General features: G+C 35.1%; 1 protein-coding gene across 1 annotated transcript in view; it reads right to left on the bottom strand.

Annotated features, from left to right (window-relative positions):
- The window catches only part of LOC126858958 (transcription factor AP-2-epsilon), a 134720-nt gene extending 121594 nt beyond the window's left edge, over positions 1-13126 (bottom strand). The window contains exon 1 of the mRNA XM_050609734.1: positions 12379-13126. The gene's annotated coding sequence lies outside the window, so the exon portion shown is untranslated. The remainder of the gene's footprint in view (positions 1-12378) is intronic.
- Between the last annotated feature and the right edge of the window lie 1558 nt (positions 13127-14684).

The raw sequence follows: 14684 nt of genomic DNA, 5'->3' as shown, positions 1-14684 counted from the left end.
CAACGCAGAGCAGGTACAATCGATACAGAACGATGTAAGTTACCATAAAACGATTATCTTCAAGTTTAAATAATATTGTAACAAACCTCGAATCTTCTTAAAGATAGTTTATTACTCTTCGTTTACGGAAATATCTATTTTATCTCGATACACACATGTTCATCTTATTCGTGCATGAAACTTTAGATCAAATAATATTTTTAACAAACCGATTATAAATTTTACGTCATGTTAGTGCGAATCCTTATCTTAAATAAAAAAAATCTAAATAGTTGCTTTCAGTTTTTCAAAATGTTATATTATGTGCGCAAAATTTCGATTATTTTCTGATTAATTCCCTTGACATCGAATAATTAAAAAACATTTCTCTTTGATGAAATCGAACCTACTCATTCTTCTGGCACAATTAATTCCACATTAAAGTACTTCATTGGAAATGCCACGAATGGCTGGACAACCGGACGCCGCACGCGAGCAACAATAACGAGAAGGAGTTAACTGAGTGATATCGGGACCGAATGAGGAATTTTACACCGGCAATCTTCGGCGTTATCATCTTTTATAGGTGTTATCGGCGCGCGCGCAAGAGACGTGAATTGGAGATACAAGGGGAAACGTGCCGGTAAGGCACGTACACAATAGCACGTTGCATCTCGATTCCGGAATCTCTCCCTCCTCTCTCTCTCTCTCTCTCTTTCTCTCTCGAGCGCGTTAACGATTCCCGGTATCCCAAATTCCGAGTGCATCACCGTTTTTTATGGTCACCAGAGCGATCCCGGGGTATACAACTGCTAACGACGTGCCATTAAAGCGAGTTAACGAGGGTAGCCGTGCTATTTGCCGAGCTATTTCCTAGCGGCCGCGATCGTTTCGCTTCGGCATCGGTAAAGCACAAACGGCGCGGCCTTTGAGAGAAACGGCAAACGACGGCGTTTCCGCGGACACTTTCGCGATAGGCTGTCTCGATTCGTTTCGCAATGAGAATGGATTGTTTTTTATCGGAGTGCAGCGTCTCGCGATCATCCTGCGCACCTCTTTTCATTAATTCGCCGAGAGATCTACGAAATTCGATGCTGTTATCGATCTTCGATCACGTTAGCAACATCTTAACAATTCACTCTTAACGATTATCCTTGGGCGAATCGATCGAGAGATCCGAGTCTTTCTTCCACGAGAATTTGTGTATCGAAAATGAATTAATCGATGCAATTCCACAATTCTCTATCTTCTTTAATACTTCTTTAATATATTCAACAAAAGCTATTTTTGTTTTAAAATTATGATTTCTTTTCAATATATGTAATTTTATTTTTAATTCTGTATTTCGTGGAAGAATAATGTGATTTTTTTGTATTCAAGATTTTGATCGATGGCTTCTTCGCTTTAAATATCTATTTGTGATGAATGAAATACATAGATATTATTAAGAACATCTTGAGATACTTTATATAATATTTTTTAGGCAATACTGATAAAGCATATAAATTTAGAGATCGTTATTACAATAGGGATAATTGAATATACCTTATTACGAATGCACCGAATGAATTTAGCGCAAACAACATCGCGTTATCATTAGAATAATCCTTTCATTCGCGCTGACCCGGTCGATTTATGAAGATTAAGCGAGCATCGCAATATACAAATCATAGAAAGCTATTCGATTATTTAACGATAATAATAAGCAACGCACATTTCATCAATGTGCTTTATAGCTCGTTGGTACCATCATACGTCACGAGACGCTGATTTATGAGTCCGATGAAAGGGACGATTACATTCCGCCATTATCCCGAGCTTCATTTAATGCGCGGAACCCTATACCTTTTCTATTACTTATTCATTCGGTACACTACCATCCTCTTATTTCAGGCACATAATTACAGACGACGGTTATCCGATCGCGACGCTGAGCCAATCTTACTTTTTCCCTTTGTACATTATATTTTCGATCATGCTGGGAAAGATAAAAATAAGAGAGCATTTCAAATATTATCATAAAAAAGTTTAGCACATTTGTTACTGTTGTTCATAAATATTAATATCGCGAAAGTGGATAAGTAGAGCATTATAAAGAAATAAGAGCATTATCAAAAAATACATTTTACAGTTAAAGAGCATTATAAAGAGATACTTTAAAAATAGAGGAAAATATAAAAGTGTTATAAAAAGAATATATTTTAATGAAAATATATTCGTAAAAAGATTTAAAGAAAAACCAAAAGCTTTTAGACTTTAAACTTAAATAACAATAAAGAAAGTATAATGTGCAAAAAAATACTGATAAATTTTAGTCTTTACATTTAGAAAAAAAAATATAAATAAAAAATTTATAATACTCTTTTATCCGTTTTTATTATACAAGGTGTCTACTCAAATTTTAAAAATTAAAAGATGTAAAAAAAGTAAAAAAATTCTCTCATCTTCTGGATCCTCCTCATTTTTTCTTTAAAGTCCCAATAAAATTCCCCGATTTTTTCAAGTACAAAAAAATTCCTTGAAAATTCTAGTCTTTCCATGTTTTTTCCAGAGACTAGCGCTCTGTTATAGTAACAATCAAATTTCTGACACTCTGACATTTCTCAAACCGAAAACGCCAAGTCTCTGTGACACATGATTATAGATTCGAGAATCAACAATGGAAATAAGGTTAAGCTTATTTTATCAAGCGATACTTTATGTAATTGCCGAGGAGAAAATAAAATAATCGCGAAACTAGATTCAATGCAACACGTGAATATTCAAGAGATAATCTCCTATAATAATTATCATTGTATCAAAGATGCTTTTAATTGCCGTATGATATACGCAGTCATTTTGAATCGTGACGTTCGCGCCGCGATTTTCTCTCGCCCGATTATTTCGTCCTGCTTTATTGCGAACGAGCGACCCGGCGACAATTTCGCCGCGGTATATTGAATATCGAATAGGCGACTAGAGTGGTTCAGCTTGTAGGAGCGTAACGCCGTGCCGGTTATACGCCCCGAAGGCGTTTCTAAATCGACCGGCTGAACTACATCGGGTGTTCCCTACTTCTGTCCGATACGGCATGGACCTAGTTTACTTCTGGCCCGATTATTACTTCGAGCGTCCGGATGATCTTCGTCTATAGGGCATTGAGTTTATCCTGCTAAAACTTCTCAGACAGGTTGTAATGGTTCGCCAAAGTATGGCTCAAACTGCTACTACAACGAAATTACGCGTAAAGAATATGATAATAATCATTATTCCGCGAATAATTTCATCATACGTAAGATAAAACTCGCTATAAATCATATTTTCTCTCTGTGTATAAATTTTATAAATTCAAGTAACTTTTATTTTACTGAAAATTTATAAAGACATAGCTGTTAAAATTATTATTAGAAATTAGAAAAATTAGGTTAAACAAATTGTCTCTAAATATCTTTACCGAGGATAAACATCAATCTGTCGAGAAGGATCTATACTCAAAATATTTTTAGATAAATCTCCAACACCATATATAAAAGGAGAGACATGTTTTTCTCAGTTACGCGCCGCGTAAAATCAGAATGCATGACGAGGAGAGACGTTCACATAATCGTATAATCTAAAAAAAAAAGAAATTATATTCGCAGCGGATTCGATAATGGCAAACGCGAGGGAAAAATGCAAAAAACTAAAATAAAACAAACGCGCAAGATCCGAAATTGGTCTGGGAGAGAAGCAACTCCTATCCTAAAGAGCGAACGCGCAACATTCCGATCCATTACAATTACCGAATAATTCCAATGTTGGCCCACATTGAAGGAAAGGAACCCGAAATTAGGTTGATTAGAGGCTACCGTTCGTCAGGATAGCCACTACCGGAATTTAACCAGTTATTATATAGATACGGCCTTTCTGTATGGGAGAGGGAATCGTATACGGGCGCGTTAAAAGAAAACGTGCTCCACAAAATTAGATTCTCGATCGGCGTGCGTTGCATGGGAAGCGCCGCGGCAGGTCAATAATTATGTCATAGAGAATCAAAGTTTGCACGCTGCTCACGTAATTTCATCGGTTTCTTCCACCAGTGCGATATGCAAACTGACTTGCGATTGTGACTTCCGATTCTCTGATTTTAATTTAATTCATTCGCGATCTTCCGAGACTTGATACTTGATCTTGCCTGAGAGTCACGCGAAGGGAAAAATTAGATAAAACGTTAGCTGGGACAGATAAATTGATGGCATTAATGATAATTTCAGCCACGATATCACGCTCTCAACCGAGGCGGACGATGATATTGATCCACTTGTTTGTGGAGTAATTAAACCATTTTGTTAACGGAGATAAACGGCGAGCTGTTCTGCCAAAATTATCCGCTCCGCTGCTCATACATCATTAAAACAAAAAATGCTGAGACAACGTGATCGCGTTAGCTGTAAAGTAAATGCCGTGCGTGTGATATATCTGATCGCGTGAACCACGGACCGTGGACGAGCCTCTCTCTCTCTGTCGCTTCCCTTCTAATATGTATGCTGTAAAAGATTCGTTCTCTCCGTATATGCATTAATGACATCACTTCATTAGTGTTATTATTTTATTATCAAGAATAAAGAAACAGACAAGCGTTTATTGAAAATTTGGAGAAAAGAATAAACGATACTAATATTTTTAATATAAGTAAAATCATATATCTCATTATATCAATTCAATTATCCGAAATTATCAGATATAGAATGTATTTTTTTTTTATATTTAATTAATATTAAACGACCTTATATTTGGTTCATATTACATGCATTCGATTAGGAAAATAATTCCTTGCTGCAACAGCGAAAATACAATGAACAATGGACGATTCATTGCAGAACGTGGCAAGAGCGAGAACTATATGTTTAAAATTAATTTACCAAAAAGTACTTTATCAATGATATCGCATCGCGCGAAATAAATCGTAACGAAGGAAGGATGCATGAATAGAACAGAAAGCTGATGAGATGCGAGATGCGTGAGTAACAACTGTCTTTCCAATTTCATAGATAATTAATGTCTGACGATATAATTTCATTAAAGACAATAGACTCACAGTGTTCATTTGAATTATGATATCGATAAATCGCGTGCTTTAATAGCTACCACATGCCGGACCAATTATTGCGCCAAGTTCGCTGGTTGTACGATGCGTTGCTACCCACGCTTAATCGAGAATACATTCGAATGAATATAAGATAATGTAACGTATTATAGGGTGTTCCAGAATTAGACAAACTTTAGATAGTTATAAAGAACAAGCAATTTTGTCAATAAACCCGTATCCGCAAATGAATAACATAAGAATGACAAATGAATGACATAAGAGAATCTAAAAGAATAAGAAGAGTAAAAATCTTTGAAAATAATTATGTTTTCAAAATTTTATTAGTGTGATTAAACAGAGGTGTTTTTATCATGAGACTTTTGTATTAAATATTTTTTGATATATCGAATAATTTTTGAGATAAAGCGAGAAAAGCAAAAAGCCGTTGTACACATGAGGAGTGATTCACATATAGAAGACACCCTGTATATAATATGTTATATTAATAAAAATTAGAGAAACTCCCCTCTCAGCATATCTTTTTTACTCTGCTCTAAAATTTGCTTTTTAGGAGAAAAAAAAAAAGATATAGTTGAGAGAGGAGGCTCCTTTAATTTAGCTAATTTTAATTGCTTCATATTTTTTTTCTCGATTAAAAAATAACTTGACAATTCTCGTCAAATTTTTGACATAATCTACTCAAATAGAACACATCTAAATTTATAATAAAATTAATAATAAAATAATGTGTATAATATTCGCATTGTATATACTTGATATCTTTTATTAATGTTTAGAGAAATTATTTTCATAATAAAAAGAAGTTTGAAAACTCTGCAAGTAAATAAATGGCATAAGCTTATCATCTATTGAGCATAGTTGAATATTTTATTTGGACAGTGGCTATTCTCTTTGGTATCAATACAACAATTCTCCGATGGAAATATTCATTTTGTTAAGAGCGTGGCTTAGATCGACATCATTCTCGACGTTTGAAAGTGCAATCGAATGTAGCAATATATATAGAGTGTCTGATAATAATCGCCCCACCCGTAATGTGCAAGTAGAGCGAATTAAACTAAGCAGAAAAGTCTTTTATCATTTTTTTTTGGATAACGCTTAATAAAAGAATTATTATTGAGTAAAGTTTAGTCAAACATGGCCGATTTTTAGCGAGCGTACGTCGGTCAGCTGCGCTGTGACAGTTGAACGCTCACGCACACTACCAAGCGCGCGGCTCACCCAACGTGCGTCCGGTTAAAGATCAGCGATGATTGACCAGATTTTAATAATAGTTCTTTTATTAAGCGTTACCCAAAAAAATAGTAAAGGACTTTCCTGCTTGCTTTAATCCGTTCTATTATGTGTGAGGCGATTATTATCAGACACCCTGTATATAGCGTTGCCACGGCAATATCGCGGCCCAAAAAAATTGTAATGGCTTACCCCCGATGATGCGGCCGCGCGCGCGCGCGGAGATTTACATTTTCATTTTTGCCCGTATCAATTTTTGAAGTTTGTTTTCATACGTGAGAGCAGCGGCGTCGTGTTCCGGAAACGCTAGATTCGGCGATATCGAATACGTGATATCGACGAAAAAATATGCGAACGAGATATCGACGAAGCCGCCCATTCGTTCGTCAACATCGCAAGCGTTTGTTTGCGCTGAATCATTCCTCAAAAAATATTACAAAGAAAAATGCGTCAGATGCGAGTGGCTATCTGTGAGTGATTACAACATATCACATATATACGACGGAATATGGTTTGCTATTATTTTAGTATGCGTAAAAATATTTTTCTCTCGTACGCGATATGATACAATAACTCAGACGATAATAACTCAAGTACACACTGAGTTAATCCAATGTTTTCGTCATCAATAATCTTTCGATATCAAAAAATATAAAAAATATAAAAATTTACAAAAATTTACGAAATTATTCTATAATTTAGAAATAATACGAGAGTTAATTGCGTGAAACACAAATGTAATATAGATTGTAAATCTGGCGTCTTCTCGTTGTAATGTTTCGGCTATGACGCGGTTATGACATTAGCCGCACAAATTCTTTAATACCGAAATAGGCTTGAAACCGTTTTCAGAGGTTAACCAGGGTCCCTTCAGTACACGTCTGGCAGTTCTGCCCTCTGAATGGGCTAGTTAGCACGAAGATTGGTTTTCTTCGCATTATTCGTCCCTTCGTCGGGCGGCGTTATTGGGATCACCCAAACACACGGCAGTAAAATCAGCTAAGCTGGCGGTTATTTATTGCTCGCGGTGGCACAGGTGAAAGAAACGCGCCTCACTCACGTTCTCGCCATCCTCTCTTATCCCGCCGTCTCTCGCCTACTTTTTCTATGTACGCGTCTCTTCTTTTCTTTTAAAAAATATGTGAGGTGCCGAAATACCCACTGTCCGATTTGGCATCACGGCTCAACAAGGAATGTCTTTGAGAGGATATATATAGACGAAGATTGTCATATTGTCTTCTCTCTCGCTCTCTCCGCGGAATATTTTAATATATAAAAAGTAAATATCGCTCAGTGAATAAGTAAACAGAGAAAATCGTGTGACGTATTTGAATATTATAATACAAATATTTATAATATAAAATAATTGAATAATGAATAAAAAAATCTTACGTTTCTTTTGTCGAGTGAGTCTAGTGAGAATGAGAAGATTACATGCCGAGAAATTTTATATATGTTCGATTCATTGTTGAAGAATGCTTTCAGCAAGAAGAAACATAAATATTTATAATACATGCAATAATATAACATCAACATAACACGCTCTCTTTCGCTCTCACTCTTTCTTTCTCTTTGTTGCACATGAACAAAAATTATCAACTTTTACGAGCATGTCTTACGATTTGTACGTTTTCTTACGATTTTCACTATTAGTCGTTCTTTTAAATTGCCGAATAATTATTATATCAGGTGTTCCAGATCAGGTCAATGAAATTACAAGGTCTTATAGGAAATTGAATTTGGAACAAAAAAGTTCCTATAAATATAGCTAATAAGAAAGTTTATTAGCTATAATTAGCTATAATATTTTTTAACCAAGCGTGTCCGGACTTATGTTTATCAGAACTAAAGTTTCATTCACTTGACCTGAAACACCTTGTATGTTTTCCTTTTTTATAAACTTTATATATACACACACACACACACATAGATTTATCGTTCTGACTTTTTTATTATTTAATTAATCCGATATCATTTGCAAAAGTAATTTATTCTATCGTGCAATATCAACAAGAAACTGTCTGTACTTTATGATACTTTTTTATGAGCAGAAAATAAAATAAAAGCGACGGTGCATTATATTGATGCATCCGCTCCTATTATCATGCGTTGTTGTACGATTTGTATTTTGTACACGTTGTTAGATGATTTACGTCTAGTTTGAATTTCATTTGCATGTTCTCGTTATAATTTGCACGCCTTATAATTTCCGAAAACAGTCTATCCAGATCGCGCGGACATAGATTCTAAAGAAAACGGGCTTAAATAGCGATGACAACACGGCCTATCATCGATCTTACTTCTTACCGGCCCGGGCACCGCCGTTAATGCCGTGTTCTGTTAACGAGCGTTGCGTCATTTTCAATAGTACCTGCTCGCGAGCCGGCTATCCGCCACTAATTTATGGCTGTTTAATAACGCAAGTCCAATCAGGAAATACCGGGCGCGACGTTTCCGTTTTTCACTTTGGCGACGCTCGGCGTCCGCGAATGAATAAGTTAATTTTGATTAGTCTGAGCACGATGATGATATACCCGGCAGCAAATTGCGAAACGTGTTTTCGCGATAAACTGCGCGAGTTTCATTTAGTTACTTATGGTCCACCGGGTTTAATCTCTCGACATAGAGATAGATAATTTTATCGATCTTTCGTTTATTTCAAAACAAATAAATGCTGAGTGTCTCGGCCGAGATGTAAAATCAATTTCTCTGTCGCTAAAATCGATATCGTTAAATATGGGTATTATTCCATCGATCGAGATGATTGATCTGAGTTCTGAGAAGAATGTAGATGTCACGTGTGCAAACTCTATAAATCATGTTTGAAGTTTGCTAGCAGAACGATCGAATAATAATATATCCAGAAGAGATATTTCAATAAAATCGAAATATTTAGAAAAAAATTAAATAAAGACGTACCATTGATTATTTTGCAATAAAGAATTGAAAAGTCAAAGCTTCTATTACTTAAATGATGATTTATGACGATGATGTGTTCAAACTTTTATGAAGAATAATTTATTCATTTCTTTTTCAATTTGTTTGCACGTATAATTGTTTTTAAGAGAATTTCCTTTGTTTCTATAAATTAAATGATTAATTACAAATATGATATTATTCGCAATACAACGTTGTCAACAAGTGGTAAAATCAGCTGATCATAAAGAAGAATGCTATATGTCACAAAAATTGGGTGGCGAAAGACAAGCCGCAGTTGATTGAAACGTCAATCTAACAATAAGAGGAATTATGCGCCTGTACTATTACACGTAATCTCCCGAATTATACAACTTATGTATACACGCATACAATACTTAATTTACAAACTACGTACATATATGACGCGTATTAATTCATATTATCATGTTTTTCATCGTGACATCATTACAAGAGAATATTTTTCTTACTATTTGTAAACAAAAGAGTTTGTTTAACAAAAATAAGTGAAAAGCACAAAAAGAATATATCTTATTAAATAGTTAAAATAAATTAGCAACATGCTTCATGAAAATTGAAATATAATGATCGAGAGTTCAATTAATTGACAATTAATTATCATCTCTTTCTTTCGAACTCTAATAGAAGTTTAAATTTGGGAAGGTATACTTATGTTGTACGATATTAATCTTTCTCACCTGCCGCGTCTCACGTTGGCTGGCCGATTTTGGCCAGTCCTATAAAAGCACGCATGTGAAACAATACATCCACCTGCACAATTCCGGCTACACCGTCGAGGTAATTGGTGGATCGTAAAGCATCGAAGGCGCTAACGAAAATGTTGCAGGCGCATCCACTCATTCGTTCACAGTTGAGTGATGACTAACAACCTAACAAGAACTGCGTCTCAACTTAAAGTTTGAAATTGTCGATTGCAACTTTTGAAAAATATGACCTAATGTAAATTTCTTGCCGTGTATATAATTCAATTAATATATATGGCGCATTTGAAAACAGATGTTAATATATTAATAAAAGATTTTCTCAGTAAAAATAAAAAAGAAAAAGTAGAAAATTTATTCATTAAAAAGAATTTCGTCTAATGTGTAAAACGTATACTAGTTCTAAATCTATTAAATGTTATTGAATGTTATTTTGGTAAATCTAGAGTTTTTTTTTCTAATTCAATTCTTACAACTTGTAAGAGAAAGAAACTTTAAATGATAGCAAGAATTTTTTTCCTTCCCTTTGTCATAATTTAATTTTTAATATTAAATATGTGGATGATTAAATATTAAAAAATAAAAATATTAAAAATATTAAAAACTTTTATTCTCAGAAATTCTCATTTTTATTCTTCAGATATGATATTATATTAATTATATATTTTATCGAAGAAATAAAACTTGCAATATAGCATGTATAAATTACTTATTTATTAATATACTTAAAAAATTTCTAATTGCGCACTTGTAGATTCGCTCATGATATCTCATTACGACAGCTAAAGTAAATTTGTTCAATTACAGCATTTAATGGTTGGTTTGTGGTAATAGCATTACATTTCGCTTTGTCAATATTGAAGCCGCTAGTCGATCGGACTTGTTAATTTGATATCAAACATTTAACTTCAGCTGGAAATGCGGGCCTATTTTGCTTCCATATTTGCAATAAAATTTAATGTATGATCGTATGTGTATGTGCTCGTAAAAATACTCGCGCAATACAAGACACGATGTAATGAATATAAACTTTGAATCACTACTTACTACAAATAAATAATAAAAAGAAAAAAATTCTTTTTAATTACTTTGGTATACTAATTAGAATGGACTAATTTAACAGATTAATTGTACAATATCAATATGCATTGTATATAAATGCATTAATATTAAAACATAGCACAAAAAACATGTTTTATATTTTTTTAATCTCATGGTTCATAACGTATATTCTTTCATTCGACAAGCGATCAAGATATGTATATATCTCTGAAAAAATATAAAACATTTATTAAATTTATGTTATTTTTCCAAATAACGTTTAGTTTTAACCCAAACTTTCAATCACATCTTTTTTGAAGCACTCAAGAATATGAGACTGCTATCGAGCAATTTTCAAACTGTTCCTTTCAATAAAAAATTTATAGAAAACTTCGCGTCACAACGGTTACGAAATCCGCCGAAAAATAAACTGTGCCGGAAACGGCAAAACTTCTCGAAATTAAATCCAATGTTCCGTTTATCTTGCTCCATATATACACTATGATGAATAAGAAAAAACTTTTTCAACATTATTCAATTTATTTATGGCATTCCACATATAGGGAATCTGAATATATTAGCTGTTTAATGTCCATTAACGATCGTACAGAGTAAAAATGCAGCAAAAATATCGCGCCACAGCCGCGTTGCGGAATGATTCTATTGTGTCAAGATTTTACGAGTCGCTCTTAAAGTCTGTCATTATGACGGTGTCTGTGGTCTGGCGGCGGGCATGTGCGCTCGCGCGTGGTACGTTCCAAAGAAATCTTCAATGATTTACCGCTCAATTTTATGAACTTATATTCCATAAGACTGACGTATCTATTTCACTTAAACGCGTCCTCGGGGCGCGTGACGAATTGCGTGTCGTAACGTCACCGTAGCCGTTTATTACCCATGACCAGGTGTTTCAGATTTAAGATAGTGCCAACTATCTGTGAATAGACTTTCTAATTTAACGCTATTTCAAAATGTGCCTCGACTCATTTATGTTAGACGTAAAATGCGATTTCAAGTGCAAGAAAACGCAGCATGACAGATTTTCGTTTGACATACAGGTAACATACGTATAAAAAATTCAAAATTTTCAAGAATTATAGTGAGGTGTTACTTATTGTAATAAATTATAAACTACTTAAATATAATACACTCAATTTTATTATTTTGCATTAATTTATTATTTTTTTAATTTTTCTCTGATATTAGCAAGTTAAATTTTTTAATTTATTTCTCAGACTGATAGAACAAAAAAATCCACATTCTCTTAATGGTGAGCGTTACTTATGACACTCTGTATGTTTCCTTAATACAAATTGCATCTTTAAAAATTAACACACATCCAATAAAAAAAACTATCAAAACTTGTACATAAGCAAGTATATTTTGAAAAGAGTTTACCATTTGATGCATTCTCGCGGTATTGTAGTAGTCTAGGTTCGGCATTCGGCTGCTTTGTGCGTAAAGAATGTCTACGATAACTCAACTGATCCACTATCTATCGACCGTCCATCGGTCCGCAAGAGGAAACGCGATATGATCTGTATATCCGCTCGAATCTCCTACGCTCGCACGTCCATCGCTCGAGGCGCGAAAACTGTCCGCCGCAAAAGCACTCGATGACAACACTCTGTATGTGCACCACTCTGAGAATCCAGTAGATACTAAGCACCGATGCGTAAAATGCGAATCATCGACAGCATCGATCCCGATTGTCCGGATATTTTCACCGATGAATCAGCGGCATCTTGGACCGGCTTGGCGTCGAAGATATCCGTCGTTACGATGGTCAACACGTGTATTGGTGCGACGGGTCCACCGAAAAGTCCAATCACTGTGCACAGATTTCGTAACTCGGTGCGACGGTTCTCTCGCGATCTCTATACAAATTCACGCTTTCCGCGGACTATTCGAAGTGCTCCAAACAATTTCCTGGATTTGGTGACTGTTCGCCGGCAAAGGACGAGAGGGAGATAAAGTAATGAGAGAGTAGGTGCTCAAAGAGAAGAAGAGAGAGAGAGAGAGAGAGAGAGAGAGAAAGATGAGGAATAAAAGATAAAGAGAGAGAAAGAAAGATGTAGGATGGGTGAGCCCGAGATATATCGAGTTACTGGCACCGTGGATATTGTTTTCCGATATCTCGACCTTTGTATAGGTATTCGCCTTAAACCGTCGTGCGCGCAGGAGGACTCGAGGGTTACTGCGCCCGCGGGGCCTTAGCTACCAGATAGACGCACCAGCGGAAAGATCGGGGTAGGAACTGGGACGGGCCTCAAGGCCCGGGTTATTTCCCAGCTTGGGTCCCACTTGGTCTCGTATTGGCTGACCATTGCGAGCTCGGGGCCAATAGAACCTCGTCTTTCGCCACAACATGCAAAGAGACGGGACGCCCAGACCGGCCCGGATTGGCTCGCGCCCGACACGCTCGCGCTGGCAAGCTCTCGTGGATAAACCTCCGGATAATATGTCGTGGAAATTTTATTTCACGAATAAAGGATAGGTCTCTATCTCGCGAGCATCTGCTCCGTGCGCCCCGCCTGCATCGCGATCGTCGATTTGGATCCTGCAAGGATCTCGCCGCGCGATCCTGCGGATCGATGAATTTCCAGGCCGAGGATCAGAAATCTTGATCTATTATCGCCGTAATATATAATTCGAATTTTTTTCTTTAGCGATCTGTGGTCGACACGAGAAACGTATTGCCGTAGAAAATTAACATTTTTTTTTTTTTTTCAAGTGTTATATGTGGCACTTGATAAACGAGTGACGAGTTCTCGCATATCATTATACGTACATTATCGTCTAGAAAAAATAATGATATATAATACCGGTGATATTTTTCTTTATCGTTTAAAATAAACCTGCCAGATAATATTGTAAAAATATAGCTTCTGCTTCACTTATTATTTTATTCTCTTTTACATTTCTTGGATGAACTTTATAGTTTTTGCAAAACAAGACTGTACGCTTAAACAAAATTTGGAATAATATTAAAGTATATATACTATCATGCATTAAACATTATATCGTGCACCATATAGAATAATATTTTTGCGCTGTATTTTAGTAATATCATGAGTGAATGATTAGTAATATCAATCACATGCATATCATATGATAACTACGGCTCGGCAATACACGTTGAATATATCAATGATGTAAATTTATTCCATTATCGCTAAAATATATATAAGTATTATATATATATATATCACTCTTTTTTACAAAATATTATTTTAGATAATATATAGCATATCTATAGCATATTTATTTTTTAATAGATTATAAAAAATACATAAATTTTTAAGAAGATTATAGAAAAAAATACATGAAATAAATATCATCAGGAAACAAATTCTCCCGTTATTTTATTGCGCTAATCTTGATAATTAACGAAATTATTAATGAATGAAATAGCATATCAAACGTTACACAGTGCTATTATTTTTTTTTTCATCATATGATCATGTGTCAGTAATTATTTTGGAAAAACTATAAATTATTGATATGCGCGCTAAAAGAAAAATTTACGCGCGATACGATGCTGATAAATATGTTAACGAAATTAATGCGGCAATAAATTTGTCGCATCGATATTTCTGGGAAGCATTTCTCGCGTCGTTTCACTAATTACATGACCGCGTAGTTTCGATCTACACGAACCGCGGTGACCACGCAAACACATTGAATGTGACCAGACCGTCGTT

This window comes from Cataglyphis hispanica, chromosome 2, assembly GCF_021464435.1.
Source record: "Cataglyphis hispanica isolate Lineage 1 chromosome 2, ULB_Chis1_1.0, whole genome shotgun sequence".
In the NCBI taxonomy this organism is placed as follows: domain Eukaryota; kingdom Metazoa; phylum Arthropoda; class Insecta; order Hymenoptera; family Formicidae; genus Cataglyphis; species Cataglyphis hispanica.
Note: the sequence above shows the minus strand (reverse complement) of the source record. Positions and strands in the feature narration are given on the sequence as shown.